This window comes from Panthera leo, chromosome C1 (genome assembly GCF_018350215.1).
Source record: "Panthera leo isolate Ple1 chromosome C1, P.leo_Ple1_pat1.1, whole genome shotgun sequence".
In the NCBI taxonomy this organism is placed as follows: Eukaryota; Metazoa; Chordata; class Mammalia; order Carnivora; family Felidae; genus Panthera; species Panthera leo.
The window spans coordinates 25,198,743-25,218,913 of NC_056686.1; the positions used below are offsets into that span (position 1 = coordinate 25,198,743).

General features: G+C 45.6%; 1 protein-coding gene across 2 annotated transcripts in view; it reads right to left on the reverse strand.

Annotated features, from left to right (window-relative positions):
* PHC2 (polyhomeotic homolog 2) overlaps positions 1-7,968 on the reverse strand; it is a 115,982-nt gene extending 108,014 nt beyond the window's left edge. Inside the window, exon 1 of one of the 2 annotated variants that reach the window (XM_042949479.1) lies at positions 7,510-7,968. The gene's annotated coding sequence lies outside the window, so the exon portion shown is untranslated. The remainder of the gene's footprint in view (positions 1-7,509) is intronic. The other variant, XM_042949480.1, reaches the window with a different exon arrangement.
* Between the last annotated feature and the right edge of the window lie 12,203 nt (positions 7,969-20,171).

Below are 20,171 nucleotides of genomic sequence, written 5' to 3' on the forward strand. Positions count from 1 at the left end.
TACTTTTCAACACATACAGTTTCTGGTTATAGGTAGAGAAAAGAATAGTCTCCTAAGGGCATCTGGCCAATATTATTAGAAAGATCAAGACAGGAAGAGGAACCTTAATTCAGAATAAGGGGTCAAATTCACAAAGATCAGCTATGATGAGGAGCTGGAAAAGAAGAGTCAAGGAGCAAGACAAAATGGGCCATATGAAATGAAGAACTCAGGCCTAAGATTCTGGGTGATCAGAGTTCGGGACCTGGATAACAGGAATGGAACATGCGACTCAAGAATGGAGTGCCACTAATTCATCACCCATGTATTTATTAAGCATCAAATAGTACTTGGTGCTGGGAATACAGCAGTGAATAAGCCAGACCCAGGTCCTGCCTTCATAAAGTTTATAGTCAAATATTTAAATAGTGAACCAATGCTGGCTTTGTTATTGAGCCAAGTATCTTTGGGCTAGGGGCTTGTTATACAATTTCCTACAAAGGTCAGAACTGGTTTCAGAGTATGGACGGAACAGGGACTTAACCCAGACAAGTTCAACAAGTCCTCCCTGGAATAGGTGAGTTGGTGTGTCAACAAGTCTTTGACATATACAATGGTTTCTTTACATCTTCAACAACGTGACACTTGAGCCTTTAGACAGGGAGATGAAGAAGGGTATATTTATCATAGGGCATAAGGCTAAATACTTGGTAGTATATATAAGTTTTCTAGAGTAGAAAGTATATAAAGGTATAAGCTATTTTTAAGCATATTCAACAACTATTTATTGAGCATCAGCTATGTTCAAGGAATGGTTTGAGGAATTGCAGCTACGGATATGAAGAAGACCTGGTGCCTAGCAATTACAACACTGTGGTAAGTGCTATAAGGACATGTTAAAGTACAAAGGAAGACCAGAGAGTAAGGATACTAATTCGTTAAAAGCAAGTTGGGAAATGCTTCTGAGATACAATGCTTGAACTGACTCTTAAAAGATAGAGATGTTTGTTGCTTTCAGCTGATAAATTTGGTGGTAATTTGTTACACAGCAGCAGATGACTACTACAGGACCTTATGGAGACTATACCACCAGCACAAGTAGGAGACCATGGAGAACACCTGGCCATTGAAACTTTGTTTCGTGACATATGCCATAGGGTTATACTCTAAATCTCTTTAAAACTATAAAGAGTTTTTCTTAGGCTCACCTGGTCCATGTTGGGAGTAGAAAGTGAGAACAGGAGTACAGCCACTCTGGAAAACAGTATGGAGATTCCTCAAAAAATTAAAAATAGAACTATCCTACAACCCAGCAATTGCACTACTAGGCATTTATCTAAGGGATAAAGGTGTGCTGTTTCGAAGGGACACATGCACCCTCATGTTTATAGTAGCACTATCAACAATAGCCAAAGTATGGAAAGAGCCCAAATGTCCCTCGATGGATGAATGGATAAAGAAGATGTGGTGTACATATACAACGGAGTATTACTAGGCAATCAAAAAGAATGAAATGTTGCCATTTTCAACTATGTGCATGGAACTGGAGGGTATTATGCTAAGTGAAATTAGTCAGAGAAAGACAAAAATCATATGACTTCACTCATATGAGGACTTTAAGAGACAAAACAGATGAACATAAGGGAAGGGAAACAAAAATAATCTAAAAACAGGGAGGGGGACCAAACAGAAGAGACTCATAAATATGGAGAACAAACTGAGGGTTACTGGAGGGGTTGTGGGAGGGGGGATGGGCTAAATGAGTAAAGGGAACTAAGGAATCTACTCCTGAAATCATTGTTGCACTATATGCTAACTAATTTGGATGTAAAATTTAAAAATAAAAAATAAAATTAAAAAACAAAAAAGAAAGTGAGAACAGGCACTCTGAACGGGAATGACACAGGTAATGGGAGGAAGCAACACAATCACAGTCTTGTCTGATATCCTCCACAGAAGGATCTAAGCTGGCTGGTGCTGGGACCTGTTCAGGTGGTCAGCTAGCATCAAGTGCTATAAGGACTTGGTCAGTACTGGTCAAATGATTACACAGAGGGACCGGGAGTGGGAGGAGCAAGAGGGTAAGGAAAAGTTGTTTTTTGAGAGAGCAATAATCGTGAGGACCAGAAAAACTTCATTTGGTGTCAGTGCCAAGTAATGACTGTAAAGCCAAAAATAAGAGATAATATCCAAGATTAAGTTTTCCTGGCTTCCATGATTCATACGGGTAGATAAAGGAATAGAGCAGGCGACGAAGATTAGGGTGGAACATGGACATTCAAGACACATGAGGTAAATGGGGCTGCATGGTTCACAGCTTCTGGGTAGTCCCTGGTATGGGGGTGCAGGGGAGGCATCAGCCTGGCTAAAAAGACATCAGATCAGGGCAGACAAGTTGTATTATACCTGTTCAACCCCAATTTCTGTTTCAGTAGGTTAAAAACGGTCGCCATAGCTTCCTACAAGCAAATGGGACTATTTGACTACAAAAGGAATAGAAATGAACTCATTTCTTATTTAAATTGGGAGTAAAGACAGCAGCAGGACTATAACTCTACCTAATAATACTCTCAAGACTCGATGGATGAGTTTCCAGGAGCCATTCCGGGTAAATAGTTCCTTGCCTCTTTATTCTCTATTTTCCTACTGGCTATCTACTTGAACTTCAAAATATCCCCCCTTTGCCTTTTCCATCAGGAATCTAAAGTGAGAAGCCCACAGGAAAATGTGACCGTGCACCATGACACAACAAGGACTTAGATACACTACACAAGCAAAACAAGGGATTCAGCACAACATGCTTTTCCTGCTTTAGGCAAAGTATCAATACCTGCAGGCAGAACTCGCTGCCTGATTTGTGGGGCCCAGTGCAAAATGAAAAAGCAGGGCTTTCATTAAAAATTATTAAGGGGCACCTGGGTAGCTCAGTTGATTAAGCGTCCAACTCTTGATTTTGGCTCAGGTCATGATCTCATGGTTCACGAGTTTGAGCCCCATATTGAGCTCTGTGCTGACAGGGCAGAGCCTGCTTGGGATCCTCTCTCTTCCTCTCTCTCTGTCCCTCCCTCTTCCTCTCTCTCTCAAATATAAATAAATAAACTTAAAAAAAAATATTAAGAATTTCAAGGTAACAACAACAGAGCATTAAACCAAATGAGGAGATGCAGGGAGGAGAATGCCCTTCTAAATGCAGGGCCCCGAGAGGTTGCATAGGCTGCACACTCATGAAGCTGGCCCTGCCTTCAGGGACTATTACAGCATGGTCCTTTAGAAGAGCTTTAGAGTCCGAGTTGGGTCCAAATCCCAGATCCCCTGTGTGATCTTAGGCAATTTATTTAGCCTCTCCATGCTTCCGAGAGATTGTATGGTTGTAATCCAGTATTGTGAAGATTAAGTGGGATAATGAATAGAACGTATACAAAGTGTTTAGCACATAGTAAGCACTCAATAAGTGGTAGCTGATCTATTATTGTTCAATGAAATACGCAGGTAACTGTCAGAGCAGTAAGTTTAGGAAATGAATTACTGAACTGCTATAAAGGACATGAAAGCATGAGACTGAGGTTTTAAGAAAACTAAAATAATGAAGCAGACAAGGAAGATCAAATCTTTTGCTTGGCTCTTCTGCCTTCTCTAACCGCTTTCCTACTTCTCTTTTCCCATTTTTTACAAAGCATACAAAGGGTGATCTGCCTGCGGTCCCCATTTCCTAACCACATCTCATGGCACATCTTTTTCACTCTGGTGTTTAATATCCCTGTGGCCACGCCCATGGGTGAACACCAGCCATGGGCGAGAACTAAAGCTATTGTTCTCAAAAAGTTACTAATGACCCCCTGTTTACTAAATGAAATGGGCATTTCCCACTTTCTCTGTACAATTTCATACTGGTGACCAATTCCTCCAGCTTGAAACCCTCTCTTCTGACTTCGGTGATATGCGCCCTCATGGCCAACAGAATGTCTACTCAGTCTCGCATCTCTCAGGTACACAAAGGGAACGCATTTGTTGGATGAATAAATAAGATGGTTCCTTGGCTTCTCTGATATTGCTTTTTTTCCTACCATACTGACTACATTTCTTCTTCCTACCTCCCTAAATGTGGGCAATCTTCAAGCTTTAGCCCTTGGTCCTCCATACTTCTGTTTCTATGCTGCTACCACTGGTGGGCCAAGTTAATCACATGGCTTCAGTTATCATCTTCTATACACAATACTCCTTGACTTCTCTGTTTTGAGCATAAGTCTCTCACTTCCAAATACTTATGGGACATGTCCACTTGTAAGTTCCAGTATCACCTCAAGATATTTTGCACCTAGTGGACTCCCTGGGTGGCTTAGTCAGTTAAGCGTCTGACTCTTGATTTGGGCTCAGGTCATGATCTCATGGTTTGTGAGATCAAGCCCCAAGTTGGCTCTGCACTGACAGCGTGGAGGCTGCTTGGGATTCTCTCTCCCTCTCTCTCTCTGCTCCTCCCCACTCTACCCCTCCCTGCTCTCTCTCTCTCTCTCTCTCTCAAAATAAATAAATAAACATTTTTAAAAAAGGTATCTAGCACCTAGCATTTCCTCTTCTCCCCAAACTGGTTTTCCTTTTTGTCTTATCTCTGTTAATCTTGTCAACCATCTTCAAGGCTAGATCTGATTTTTCCTTGTTTCTTGACCTCTGTATCTAGTCAGTCATAAAGTCCTGTTCATGTTTCCTTTATGATACTTATTGAACCCATCTTTTTATTTTCACTCCACCACCCTAATTCAATTCCTTACCCCCTCACACCTAGACTACTTAAATAATGTACTAGCTGGTTGTGCAGTTCTCTTTCTATCCCTACTAAAGTTAAAAAAAAAACACTTTTTTAGCGTTTATTTATTGAGAGACAGAGCATGAGTGGGAAGGGGCAGAGAGAGAAGAAGACAGAGAATCCAAAGCAGGCTCCAGGCTCTGAGCTGTCAGCATGGAGCCCAACGCGGGGCTTGAACTCACGAACCATGAGATCACCAACTGAGTCGAAGTCGGACGCTTAACCGATTGAGCCATCCAGGCACCCCATCCCTACTAAAGTTTATTCTTCACACTGTTGTTGAGACTCTTCTTAAAAAGACTCTCATGACCCCACATTTCCCTAACCAAACATCTTCAGACTTTCCATCATACAGGATAAAGTTCTAACTCCTTAGTTCAGTATTCAATGCCTGTTAAAATCTGGCTGCAGCCAACACTTCTAGTCTTAGAACTTCTCTACTTAAACCTTTTGATCTTGCCAGATTGGTCCCTGAAAACTTTCTACCATACTCCAGTCCTGTGTTTTATAAACATGATTTCTCCCATCTGGAAATTCCTTCCACCCTCCTTCTCTCTATAGAACAAAATTCACTATGCCTCTGAAAAACGCCTTCCTTGGGAATCATAGTCCATAATGATCTTTCTCTTTCTTCAGCTTCTATAATACCGCATGTTTCATCACTTTGAAAACTTACTGAATGGCTGCTTGACATTAATCCTCACAACTCCATGAGGTGGGTGGCATTATTACAGATGAAGAAACAAAGTCAACTAACTTGTCCAAGTCACATAGCAAGTAACTGGTGGAACTGGGATCCAAAACCTTGTTTAGCAGAGAATAATTCCCAGACTACACCACCTCTCTCATTTTCCTGTGTTTTCCAAACCACAAATACAGCACAGAATTTGCACACAAGCAGGTGCTCAGTAAACATGGTGATCGAGAAAATTACTTAAATAGCACCCGTGACTCTCTAGCACTTACAGAATTGTCCATCTTAACAGTCCACATTAAGCACATCACCTCTTTACATCGCTTCCTCTGTAATACAGTTCAAGACCGGGGATTTGCCAAAAATTCACCACTGTTCATTCTAAAAATAAATGTTGGTTTAAACAAGGCTAAAAGGCCTTTATCTGATTCGAACATTAGGTGAGCTTTGGGGATGCCCACTGTACCACCGCTAGGCCCATCATCGCTATTTCCAAATGATTAGGAAGTAAAAATAGGCTGGCTAGTTGATGGCTTATGAGGTAAAATGGACTATTTATAGTTCTGGAGGTGGATGCTAAGGCAGCAGAACAGGATTTCTCTGCTTTGGTAGCTAAGCCCTCAGTAAAAGAGGCCCAATAAAAGTGCATCATGGATGGAAAATGGGATCAAAAGAGGGTAACAGTAAGGAGGGAGGGAGAACAGAAAGAAGGAAATGCTGGAAATATTCTATTGAGGAGACGGCGCTGTCCTTTTCTGAATAGTTGCTTGAAGCTGTCAGATCTAACCCTGTCCTCTGCAGCTGGCACCGTGTAACAGAGGACTCTGTCACTCCTGCATGATTCATGGTCTCAGTCCTGAACTGCCTGTCCTGACCCATATCACAGGCCAGATCCTCTCTTGCTCCAGATCCTCCCAGCTTGTGACCTTATTACTCACTTCCTCAGGTCTCAGAAATCTGACCTCACAGATTTGACATTCAGCATTGCTTCCCTGGTTATGGCCTGTATTTTCCTCTTGCTGTATGGAATGAGGCTCAGAAAAACTGATGAGGGGAAAAAGTGGGGAGGAAGAACAATACGAAGGAAAATAAGAGGAAGAACAATAAGAAGGAAAATTATAGTGGCAATTAGAAATTCTAGATTACTTTTGGGAAGTTACTTCATTGAGAAAGGGAAAAGGCCATGGCCGCAATATAAAGCAATCACCTAGAGATACCACACTCTTCTGTTTCCTCTTTTTTGGCTGCCCTTCCTGTCCTTCTCAATCTTCTCTGCAAGGCAAACTCCTATTCATCCTTCAAGATCTTGCTTAAACATGTTCTTTTCTGGAAAGCCTTCTCTGACCCTCTCAGACAGCTAATTGTTTTCTCCTTTGTGTTTCCACAGCTCTTTATATACACATCTATTATGCGATCACTTTTACTGGCAATTTTGTCTCTCCCACTACTTCTTTGAGGACAAGGACTAATTATCTTATTCATCTCTGCATCCCCAAGACATAGCACAAGGCACAGCAGAGTGCCTGGCATATAGCAAATGTTTGTTGTTCTGTGATGAAAGACATCAAGAATAATATGAAAGTACAATTTGCACTTGCAAAAATCAAATTGGTTCCTAGTACTTTTCATGTGTAGCCCCGTTTTTTTCCCCGATTTGGAAGAAACGACTTTAGACTCATAAAGGAAATTCTATTGATATATCTGGCACATTAGCCAGTTTTTCATCCCCATTGATGATAGCAACATTCCCCCCCTCCCACCACCACACCACACACACCCACACCCACACACTTCCATGAAGCTCCCAGGGCAAGCTTAACATTAGTGGCACATGGTCCATCCTACCATTTCTGTTGTAGTGCAAGCTAAACGACACCGTGAGCCTAAAGCTGCCACAGATCTTAGCGAACTGGTGGTGGTTGGGGGAGGGGGGGGGTGGATAATTAAAAGAACACACTTCTGTAGCAGACCTAGAAGGGTGAGGAAGAAAGATGAATTTAAACCTTGCCTTATAAGAAATTTGTTAGAAACTCACGCAAAACAGCCGCTTCCTCTGGACATGACAGACCCGATCCAGGTGTCCGGCAGTGACCTTTGCCCATGAGTGTCAGGTCATCACCCAGCACAGAAAACAAGGGGCCAGTGCCTTTCCTGGGCATCCCTCCTTCTCAAACCTGGCAAATCTTGGGGCCTGCTTTTTCTTTAGGGGATTGTCCTCTCCTCCCAGCACCGACAGTCCCCAGTTCCCTCCGCCGGTGCCCCCTAAGCACCAATCTCGCCTTCGTCCCACAAGGGGCCCCAGCGTGACTCAGGGTCAAAAGTGCCGGCGGCTGGGCTGTCAGGCCCGGCTGTGTGGGGGACGCCGAGGTCAGGCCGGACCCCAGGGTCTCCTCACACTCTGTGGGACGAGCTCAGGGGACGCAGGCCGCGCCAGGCCACGGGCTGCCTCTGCGCGGGCCTCTGCGCGGAAGGGGCTCAGCCCCGGAGAAGCCGCGCGCGCGCGCCGGTGCTCCAGCCGGTCCCCCCGCAGCCTGCCGCAAGTGCCGGCCCCGCAGCTGCTCCGCAGCCCTGGTCGCCGCTGGGTCCCGGCACCCCGCGCGCCGCGGCCGGTCGCTCCGCCGGCCGGACTGCTGGGTGCCCACGCGGGCCCCGCGCCGCGGATCCCGGGTCAGGCCGCCCGCCCGCCCGCCGCCTGCCTGCGGTGCCCACGGCAGTGCCCCGCCCCGCGCGGCCCGACCCGGCCGCCGCGCCCCGGCCCGGCCGTGACAGCTGGGTGCCCAAAGGGTTAAGCCGGCAGCGCGGCGGCCCGAGTGCCCCGCGCGCTGCCCGTCCGCCGCGAGCCGGCCCCAGCGCGCACGCGCCCGCCCGTTACCTGCGGTCGCGTTCGCGCTCCTCCTCCACCTGGCCGCTCTCTCCCGGGGGCCGCCCCTCAGCCCGCCCCCTCGGCTCGGCGCCGCGCACCCTGCTGGCTACTCGGACACAGCCCGGGGAGGAGGGGCGTGGGGGGCGATTACCATATATTAGCATACCAGCGCGCGTCACGTGCCCGTTCCAGCCAATGGTCACTCTGGAAGGCGGGGATTGGGGCGAACACGCCTAGGTGCTGCTCCGGGCCTGAACCGGTGGTCATGGCAACGGCTGGGAGGGCGGGGGAGTGGGGAGGCACCGGAGCCCAGTGGCCCCGCGGGAGCATCTCCACTACCTGAATTCTGTGCGGAGACACCGTGCACTTTTCCCACCCTGCGGAGGGAGAGGGGCTGAATTTGGCTCCTCTCAGAAGGATTCAGACTCAGCAAATAGTTACCGAGCGCTTACCACGTGCCTAACACTTTTCTGCTGGACATGATTCTCGGGGTAACCTTGAGATGTCAGTACTGTTAACCCCACTTGATAGAAGGGAAAGTGGAGGCTCAGAGAGGCTAGGTCACTCACCCAAAGTCACACAGCCACACCAAATGTTAAAAGTGGAAGTCTGAGCCCATTTCTGACTTCAGGCCAGGACTCTCTTGAGTTGTTTTCTCCAGCAGGGGTCTCCCAGCACCTCCTCACAATTCCAGGTATACTAAGCGTCTGGCAGATACTCACACAACCCTTGTACAGTGCTTTAGTGTTTCTTTACAAAGACCTTTGAGGTTAGTAGGCAGAGAAGTTATGTCCCTATTGCAGATGAGGAGAAATGAGGCTTAGAAAGGTAACATGACCTGTCTCAGGTCAAATAGCTATTAAGAGCTAGTACTTAATTACTATGATTTATATTCAAACTCACTACTTTATAAACTTTTAAATTCAATCTTCTCAATGCAGTGCTATTGCTATGACCATTTTACAGATTAAGAAACTGAGGCTTTAGGAAGCTAAGCAAATTACCCAAGGCTACACGGCTAGTTAATAGCAGATTTAGGTTCAAACTAGGTTTATCTGGCTCCAAACTAGTCTCATGAAATCTTGTTGCACCAGGTTCATTTCATTTAGGCTTGGACTTGGACTTGCAGAACAGAACTTTCCCACCTCTCCTCTTAAGATGTGACTACGATAGGGCACCTGGGTGGTGCAGTCGGTTAAGCGTCCGACTTCAGCCAGGTCACGATCTCGCGGTCCGTGAGTTCGAGCCCCGCGTCAGGCTCTGGGCTGATGGCTCGGAGCCTGGAGCCTGTTTCGGATTCTGTGTCTCCCTCTCTCTCTGCCCCTCCCCCGTTCATGCTCTGTCTCTCTCTGTCCCAAAAATAAATAAAAAACGTTGAAAAAAAAATTAAAAAAAAAAAAAAAGATGTGACTACGTTCTCTCTTGCGCCAGCAAAATAGCAAGTGACAAATGATATGCGTTAAGGTCACAGGCTAAATATTAAAAGAGAACAGAGTCACCCCTGCAAGGTAGGAAGTACACTGTATAATTCCCTGCCTCTTGATTTTTACCCCTAGGGATTTGATAGTTTGCCTAAAGGCAGAGTAGTTTAAAAATATTAGATCTGCATTTGGACTTTCCTTCTGCTCCTCCCTTTAGGTTAGCTCAGTGGCTTTCTGATTACTGGACAAGGCCATTTGCCTCAAATCAAATATGCTAAACTTTATAGGCATTTTAAGGGATTATTAAAAGTAACTTTGAATATATGTACATTTCATCTTATTGGGCTGATTTAAAACCTAATTTCCTCCTAAGCTGTGACTGTTTGGTGTTCAAAAGCACAACCATGGAGGCAGACTTATGTGGAATAAAATCCTGACTTGGCTACTCACTAATGTGTGACCTTGGCTAAGTTACTTAGCCCCTCTGTGCCTCAATTTCCTCATTTGTAAAATAGGACAGGAATGGCGTGAGAATTAAATGGGTTAACATATAAAAAGCATTTAGCACAAGTAAATGGCTCACAGTAAAACTTCCATAATTGTTAGCTGTTGTTGCCCCAGGAGCTTTCATAGGAACTGACAGCCCCCATGTACAGAATCTCTCCAGGTTTCCTGGCTAGCTTTGAAATGTTGAAGCTGCGCGCCCCCCCCCCCCCCCCATCCCTCGTAGCATATTAAACAGTCTGTTGTGCTGGTGAAGGCTTGTTATCTCTCCAATGACATTCCCTCTTCTTAGGATCATAAATAATTCCTGGACTCAAAGGAGCTGGTTTCTCCTGCACATCTCCTAGCACCAAATTACCAGAGTGGCTCCTTGCAGAAGGGGATCTTGACAAACAGCGGAGCCATAAGTCAGGCTCCTTGAAACACTTTTATGAGCGCCTTAATGAGGGAGATGAGCTGTCATCAGGCACTGGTCCGTCCTTCCTGGCCACAGGAAATGAGCTCTTTGTGCTCAAAGGATTTCCAAAGCTGAGGAGCAAAGAGTTTTCAGGAAGTGGGGCAGGGATGAAAAGCTGTTGACTCAGAGAATCCCAGGGCTAAACAGCCCCCATCCTGCCATTCACCTTATAGGGTCAAATTACTCATGGTCTTATTGCAGCAATAGCACCAAAGGGTGGCTTGTGTGGGGGGTGTTAATTCTCTCGCCCCTCTTCCCCCGGCATATACACTTGGGCAGCCGACCCACCACCACCCCAAAAGATAATGCTGTATAGAACAATGGTTAAGAGCATAGTCCCTTGGAGCTAAAGAAGCAAGTGTGAGTCCTGCCTCCCCTACCTTGGAAAAGTTGCTTAACCTCTTTGTGTCTCAATTTCCACATCTGTAATATGGGAATAATACAGTACCCACCTTTGAGTCTCCTGTGAGGATAAATGAGTTACTGACATAAAGTGCTTGGAATGCCCTATATTTGCTAATGAAATGTATTGCTAATGTATTTGCTAATGAAACAAAATAAACATGTAAGTCCAGTACAAACAATGTACTTTTGAGGCAACCACAGCCTTAAGCAAAGTGCCCTAGGCCCTCTCTCTGTCCCTCAACTATATGCTCTAGGCTGCCCTCCCCATTCTGACTTGTAAATAAAGATTGCCCAGGAATAAGAATGTGTGCTTAAGAACTCTAGTTTGAGCCTTGACTCTGCCACTTGTCCTTGTTCTGTGAGCTTGGCCAAGTTTTTACATTCCTAAGCCACAGTTGTGTTATTTGTAAACTGAGACTAACTTCCTCTCGGAGTTGCTCTGAGCGTTTGATCAGATAGTGTCTGGCAAGAAGTGATGGGGTCCTGCTTGATCATAATCACCTTGCTCGTTTACTGAGCTGTTTCTGGTGAATATCTTTGCTCTCCTACAATGAAAATAACATTTATTGAGCACTTACTCTGGTCTTGTGTTATATACATCATCTTATTTAATACTTAAAATAAGACGAAGGCCCAGAGGGATGAAGTAACTTGTCCAAGGTCACAGTGGAAGGCGGTGGCGGGACCAGGATTCAAGCTGGACCGATCTTCGAGTCCATGCCAGTCACCCACCATACCGCAAGCCCACCCCTGTTCTAGCATGGCTCATACAATTCACGGCATGTGTGTTCTATTTCTTTAGGATTCCTCCCCCATCCACAGGCACATGCTCTCCCCCAGTGCCCAGCAACACCCAGCACCATAAGTGTTCCACATACTCTTACTGAAGGACTGAAAGTGAATGGCAATGACATTTAATAGGGATGATAGTCCCCTTTTTGGGGCTGTCCCCAGTGGGGAAGGAAAGCAGCTGGGAACCCTCCTCTCCACCCCCAGCATCCTCTTCCTGCTAACTAACAGTATGGAAGGCCTTCTTCCTTCTCCCACGGGGGTGTCAGGCTTCTTGGTTTCAGAGATCCACAATAGGCACAACGATGACTCATCTGCAGTGAACATTTGGAGAGCTGTCAGGGCCGCTGGTGCTTTTTAGGGCTCTGTTAACATGCATCAGTGGCGTGATTTCCAAATAACGGCCTTGGAGACCTATATTAGTTTCCTAGGGCTGCCATAAACCACAAACTAGGTGGCTTAAGACAACACAGATGGATTCTCTCATAATTCAGGAGGCAGAAGTCCAAAATCAAGGTCTCAGCGGGGTCAGTTTCTTTCTGGGGGCTCGAAGGGAGAATCTATTCAATGCCTTTCTCCTGGCTTCTGGTGGCTGCTGGCAATCCTTGGCACGCCTTAGCTTGTAATGCATTACTTCAATCTCTGCCTCCACCCTCACATGACGCTCTCCCTGTGTGTCTATGTCCCAGTTTCCCTCTTCTTGTAAGGACACCAGTTCTCTTGGAGAAGGGCTCACCCTCATTCAGTATAACCTCATCTTACTTTGATTATATCTACAGACCCCAGTTGCAAATAAGGTCACATTCACCAGTACGAGGGGGTTAGGACTTGAACATATCTTTTCTGAGGGACACAATTCAACCCACAAGAATATGTGCAGAGGAGATGAAAAATGAAGGAAGGGGATGAAGAGAAAGGGGAGGTTGTCCATAAGGGGCAGATCATATTTGAATAATAGAGGGTGACCATGGGTCCCATAGGAATGAGAAAGTTTTTCTTTTTGGCCAATCTCGTTCTTTCCCAGAGATGTCTCCAGCTCATAGACTCACCATACCAGAGCTAGAAGAGACTTTAGAGATTCATTCATTCATTCAACAGACATTTATCAAATACTCTTTGGGCAGCTGGGCATTCAGAGAGGACAGAAATGGTCAGAGGGAACTGAGGTGCAGAGAGGGAAGATGAGTTGTCGAGGATTCCACATCAAACTAGAGGACCGCCAAGAACAGAATGGGGTAGCCGAAGCCCCAATCCTGAGCCTCTCTGATGCCTACCAAGAAGGCTACCCACCCCTTGGGTCTAAACGTCTGGTGCACAGATAGATCTAGGTTTTTAAAAGGTGTTTGTGTCTGAGGCTCATTACTGGCTTCCCCAAACTTCCATAGGCAGATCCCGTCATTGACAAACCTTGGACAAAGCTAGAGCCATCCCTTATCTGAAAGTGCAATCTTGCAGCCTTTTTTTCTTTTGGACCAATTGTTGGTTAATCTCTGACGCATCACCTTCTCTGGATGCCACAGCAGAATCAGGCATACAGAAACTCCATCTTTTTTGTCCCCAGTGCTGACAGGGAAACTGTCATGGAATTGGCTCTCAGTAGCCATTTACTCAATGAGTGAAAGAACATTGTTTCAGTTGGGATGAAGGCCTGTTTATTTCTATTTCAACCTTCCACATTCAGTGATGGTCACAGAGTTGGTTTGAGATTACCCGAATTCCACCCTGAAGGTCACAGTTCTTTTAACATGAATATTCCATTTGTCATTACATCATTAGAAGAGGTGGCATCCTGCTCCCATTATTGGTGGCCGATGCAAATACTGTCTTGCCTCAGGCTGTCATCCTGTGAGACTTCAGCCTGGAGCAGTGAGACTGAAAACCCAGGCGGGCTGGGGTCAGAGATGGGGTCAACCCAGCAGGAGTTGTCAGATCAGAGCAGGGGTGAGAAGGAGGTCAGATGGGAGATCAAAGTCCAGGAACTAGGCAGGTACACAGAGTTCCAAGGATGGTGGCCAGTGGCTGGAGCCCCTTCAGAAAATGTCTCATGGGCAGGTCTCCTGAGTTGGCCTTCTGCTCACAGGTTCTTTGTGATTGACCTGGGTTTGGGTTCTCCCCTCACAAAGAGGACACAATCCGTCAACATTATTCAGCAGGCCTCATGTTCACATGATCAGACAAACTTGAAAATCCCGGAAGCAGACTTATTTGTTCTAGTCACGCAGCCCCAGGCTTGCTGCTACTTTTTAGATCCGCATTCTGACTCTGGCTGTGCATCAGAACCACCTATTTGAAACTTGTTCAAATGCAGATTCCCATGTCCCTCCCTCAGAGGATCTGATTCTTTAGGTCTGGGGTGGGCTGCTGACATCTTGAGAGGCTGTATGATGCGGGGGTTGCACTCGGAGGCTCCGGAGCCAGGCTGCTTAGATTTGCAATGGTTCTGCCACTAACCGGTGACCCTGTCGGTACTTCATCTTTCTGTGCCTCAGTAGCTTATCTATAAAAGGTAATAATAATATTCAGCTTATTGATTTGATGGCAGATTATTTAGTATATGCCAAATCTCAAAATACTAAGTGCTCAATAAATGTTATTTACTATTGTAATCTTTATTTTTACCCAAGTACAAGTGATTTAGAAACACAGTCCTTCCTCCCTCCCTCCCTCCCTTCCTCTCCCTTCCTTCCTTCCTCACTCCTTTCCTCCCTTCTTTCCTTCCTTCCTTCCTTCCTTCCTCCCTTCCTTCCTTCATTAATCACTGAGTGCGCCTACCTGCCAGGACCCATGCTAGACATCCACAGTCCTCCCCAGTTTACAGTCTAACAGGGAAGCCAGGATTGGGAAACACTGCTCTACTCACTGCCTTCCAAACTCTCATTGGAGTCTGAAGCTCTGGGCTTCCCCTCTGGTGTCCCTCCAGCCTAATTACCTTCATTTGCTCCTTGAAACGGACCATAATGGAAAGAACAAAGGAATCATTTGGATTTCGTTCGCCATTTTCTAGTTAAGTGACATCGGACAAATCACATGTAGAAGGTACCTTTGTCTACTGCTTCCTGTGTATCCATGTTCTAGGAATGGCTCTGCCTCTCCCCTAACCACAGAGCCAGGAAGAGAACAGCTAAACACACCTGTGATTCTGCCCCTCGCTCCAGGCCACAGATTATTGGTCGGGGCAGGCAACTGACCCAAGCTGAGCCAATCACATCCCACCTTCAAGACCCTGGAGGGGAGCTAAAGCCTTGCTGCCTGCCTCTGGCTGTTTTCTTGAATGGAGGTGATGTTAGGAGCTGTTGGCAATGGACATCTTCTATCATACGTATTAGGAAAAAGAGCAAATCAGTCTGCAGCAAGAAAGAAAAGCAAAGCTCATGGTTGATTTTTTCAGGATGCTGAGGGTCCTAATTGCCTCCTTATGCTGTCCCTAACCTTAGATTCTGTGACACATCTTCTATCCTGATAATAAATTTCTCTTTGTGTTGAAGTCAGATGTAAGGCATCTCTTGTTTTCCCCGCTGCCTGGAAGACAGGCTGTACCTCCAACAACGTGTCTTCCATGTTCAAGAGATCAGTTTTTCAAGGGCAGCTCAAGGGAGAAGCAAATTCAGGTCTGGAGTCTTGGGGCCAAATTGCTTCTGTTCCTACGTTGAGCTTTTGGGTCAAAGAACTTGAGGAGCACAGAGGTCAGGGTCTTGAACACTAGAGGAGACCTGGCCAGGCCTTTCATGGGAGGGACCCCTATTTCTAACTCTCCTTAATTAAGGAAGAATCTTCCAGTCTCTCCTGCCACCTGGTCCTGCTCTATTCTTTTATATTCACAATTCCTCAGACATGGACACCCCTTTCCAAATTGAGCTGCATTTCTGACACGCACTTGGAGCTGGTTATTAGGATATGTCTCTGTGTCTTGGGGATAGGGGTTGGGATGGGAACAGGAAGGTGGAGTATGTTCTAGTATGTTCTAGTATGTTCTGAACTTCTGGTGTTTTTTGGTTTTTTTTGTTTTGTTTTTTTTTTTTTACCTCAGGCCTGCCTCTCCTAGCATGTCACAGGGATGATTGATGTTCCTTTCCCCAGCACCCCTTTTGATCAACTAGGTATCAATTCCTCCATTTTATAGACAGGGATGACATTTAGCTGGTTTACACCAGTACAGCCTCAAATGCTTTTTAACTTAGTAAAAAAAAAATTTTTTTTTATTGATTGTCGCTCAGTTCCCCTAAGTGCCACTCCAGCTGCTTTTCACCCTGGTTTCTTCCCTGGGATCCCCTAGACCTCTATACCATCCAGCAACTAAAAGGTTAATACCAAGCACATCAGGAACTTCCAGCATACTCACCACTCTAGAACTTTGGCTTAAACACTTGGGCATGTTTTCTGATGTGTTCCTGCCTCTGCCTCACTAGTTAGACTTTTATTTTGTTTTATTTTATTCTATTTTATTTTATTTTATTTTATTTTATTTTATTTTATTTTATTTTATTTTACTTTGTTTTATTTTATTTTATTTTACTTTGTTTTATTTTGTTTTGTTTTATTTTACTTTGCTTTCTTTTATTTTATTTTACTTTGCTTTATTTTATTTTACTTTGTTTTATTTTATATTATTTTACTTTATTTTATTTTATTTTATTTTATTTTATTTTACTAGTTAGATATTTTAAATACCTTCCTGTTTACAGGTGAAGTTTAAAGAAGTTAACTAATTTAATTTGTTTACTCATTCATTCATTCATTACATTTTTAAAGTTTATTTTTGAGAGAGGGCATGAGCCGTCCTGTCTATACCACAAATCACTGACCTTGTGATATAGGGCAACAGCTGTCCCTCAGCCAGAGGCCTCTGCTACCTCAGCAAGTACATCTTTCACCAAACTGGGCCATCTAGTCACAAGAGGTACAAAAAGGAATATCAGAGATACGGAGATGGATGGTGGTAATGCTGCCCAACACTACAAATGTATTTGATGTAACTGCATGGTACAATTAAAAATGCCTAAGATAGTAAATTTTATGTTAAGCGTATTTTACCACAATAAAGAGGAATATTCGACAAACTGGATAAGGATGGTCTCCTACAACCCAAACTCTGTGGTAGGGTCAGAGAAAGAACTTTCGCTCCTCAGCCACGCACAGTGTCTGCCTTTGGGGTCATTTCTACCCACAGCCCCTCTGAAGGCAGCTTTGGGTATGATCCCCACCCAGCCCCTCCACCCATTGACATAGCTGAGGAGCCCAGGCATAGGCATCTGGCCCAGGACAGGCAATCTAGAGCTAGGAAGAGGCAAGAAAGATGAGCTGTACTCCCAAATTTGAACCAAGGAGGACTTCTTGTAGAGCAGAAGGTGAGGAAGCTGCTTGGGAGTGGGAGAAGCCAGCAGAGACACCAAGAAAAAGTGGCCCAGGGGCACCTGGGTGGCTCAGTCGGTTGAGCATCCGACTTGGGCTCAGCTCATGATCTCACAGTTTGTGAGTTTGAGCCCTGCATCAGGTTCTCTGCTGTCAGCACAGAGCCTGCTTCAGATACTCTGTTTCCCTCTCTCTCTCTGCTCCTCCCCTGCTCTATCTCTCTCTCTCTCTCAAAAATAAATAAAACATTAAGAAAGAAAGAAAGAAAGAAAGAAAGAAAGAAAGAAAGAAAGAAAGAAAAAGGGACCCAACTCTAGCAAGAGAGTGTAATTGCCTGCCAGTATCTGTTACCCTCCATGCTGGCAAAATGTCTAATAACAGGTTCTCTGGCCGGTTGGGAGTGGTGGAGGGAAGTCCACATTGGTAGTGTTTGCCAATTTCTTTGGTGTAAATACTCCCACCAAGGCTGATTTCAAGAAGTCATATCAATGAATAAGGAATTGGAAGGGGGGCAATGCATGTGATTGGCTCTCATGAGCCTACATAAGCCCGCTCCAAACACCACCAAATTGTCCCCTTCTTTCTTCTACTAACAGAAAGTCCCCTTTGTGTTTCATCAGGGCTCATGGTCATTTGGCTGGAAACTGGCTGTGATATACACCCGTGCCCTGTATCACATGTGCCCTATGGCCACATAAAGAAGATCTGGTCAGGGGCCTGTGAACAGAAGTGATGTAGGCAGATTCTCTGTACCTCCTTACGACCAGGAGCACTGGTCATTCCGGCTCTCTCTGTCCTCCTTCCTGCAGGCTGGAATGTGGACATGGTACAGATGAGGAGAACATCTTGGATGGTAGCAGGGGATGCAGGTTGGAGAGAAACTGGATGTTTGGGTGACCTCACCCAGCAGAGCTTCCTAACCCCCCTGGACCAGTCACTTAAGTCTTCTGTTTTAGGAAAGAAGTAAATGTGTACCTTGTTTAAGACTTTTATTTTGAAGCCTCTTACTATGGCAGCTTATCCGACTACTGCCTAATACTTAGCTCTAGGACCCCCAAGGATTTGATGCACTTTTATGGATATCATTGCGGCAAACTCTACCCTCTGTTTTAAGGTGTCCCAAACGAGTCTGTCTAGATTATAAGCAAAAGATTACTAGTCAGCATTTGCTAGGCTATGCAGCAGAAACCACCCCACAGTCTCAACAGCTGACGACAACAAGGTTTATTTCTTATTTACGCCACATGACAGCAGGTCATTTGAGGTCCTGTTCTATATGTGTTCACATTCTGGGTCTCAGACTGAAGGAGTGGCCGCTATATCATTCCAGAGACAGAAGCGAAAATGCCGTGGCTGAGTCTTACAATGACTCTTAAAGCGTCTGCTGGGATGTGGCATATGTAGCTTCTATTCATGTTCCATTGGCCAAAGGAAGCGAATGGCCTAGGCAGACACCAAGGGGGCAGTGAGGTATAGCCCTCCCCACAGAGAAGCACTGTGAGTCTCATTGCTATGGTCAGAGATGGATAACCCTTTTACTGAGAGTTCAACAAATAGTTGGGAATAATAATACAACCTATCACAAGAGCCTAAAGTGAAAAACATGCATTATGCTGGGATAGATCCTATTCTTATTCCCATTTTGCAGGCGAGGAAACTGAGGCTCAGAGAAGATAAGGGCCATGTAGTCATATAGTCCTATGCTACTCTTAGAACTGCAAATTCTGAGAAGCTCATCTCAATTTCTCTGCCATGGATCACCTTGTTGGTAATAAAACCCTGTAGATAGTCCAGAAGACCCACTGCTTTCTATTTCTGGAAGCCAAGCTCTGGAGTTCATGAAGAGCTCACTAAAGGTCAGCACGTGGAAAGAGAGGAAGAGGCTGCAGACAGTGGAGACAGGAAGTTTGGGGGCTCATCCGGGGGCTCTGCCACTAAATCACTGTTCACCTTCAGGAAGTTATTTAACCTCTCTGGGTCTCTGTCATCTGAATATGGAAGAGGTCCTAGTACAGCTCAGAGTATGCAATTTTAAGGTTAATCTGGCTGTAGGATGCTGATATCTAATCACACTATTCCCAGGGGAACTTGGGAGTCCCTCCTCAGAAGCCCTGTTCTTTATTTGAAAACTACCTCGAAAGATACCCATCTATGCTCATTATTCAGCCATCCATCCATCTATTTATCCATCCATTCACTCATTCATTCATCAAAGGTTCATGGCAGGTCCTCTGTGCCAGGCTCTACACTAGGCCCTGGGGTGCAGAGATGAATCAAATGTGGTCTCTTGCCTGTAGGACTTTACAGTCTATTGGAGGAGACAGAGATACAGATAATGGCGAAGGCTGCAGTAAGTTGTTCTAATCACAAAATGGTGTGGTCAGAGCTATCAAGGAGTCTGTGCAAAGAAGCTGCACCAGGCCAGGGAGGAAGCGACTTCTTTGGCCCAGGTGTCGGCTTCTGGGGCCGACAGATGAGGGAGGAAGAACCAGCAGAGAGGTGAACACCATGAGTTCAGATGAGGCCTTTGGTATGTGCAGGAGGAGGCGTCCAGCAGGTCACTGAGACTGGGTCTGAGGCCGGGGTGGGTGTGGGGGAGCTGGAGGTTCAGGATGTGGATTGGGTGTCTTTCACTGAGGATGGTCACGGAAGCCATGAAAACATATGAGATTGTGATTTCCCTTCTGTACACCGTCCCTGAACTTCCGGTGGCCCGGCCGCACAGAGCGGCCACACACACCAGCCTTTCCTGGGGAGGGCCCTGCAGGGGACTGACCTAAGCTGGGTGCACCAGTGTACAAGTAGGCCCCGATAGGAACAAATGTGCAACACCAATTCTGTTTTATGGCCTTGTCTGATGCTAGGACACGTAGAGAGGTCACCAGGTCATCCTCGGTGCAGCAGGGACA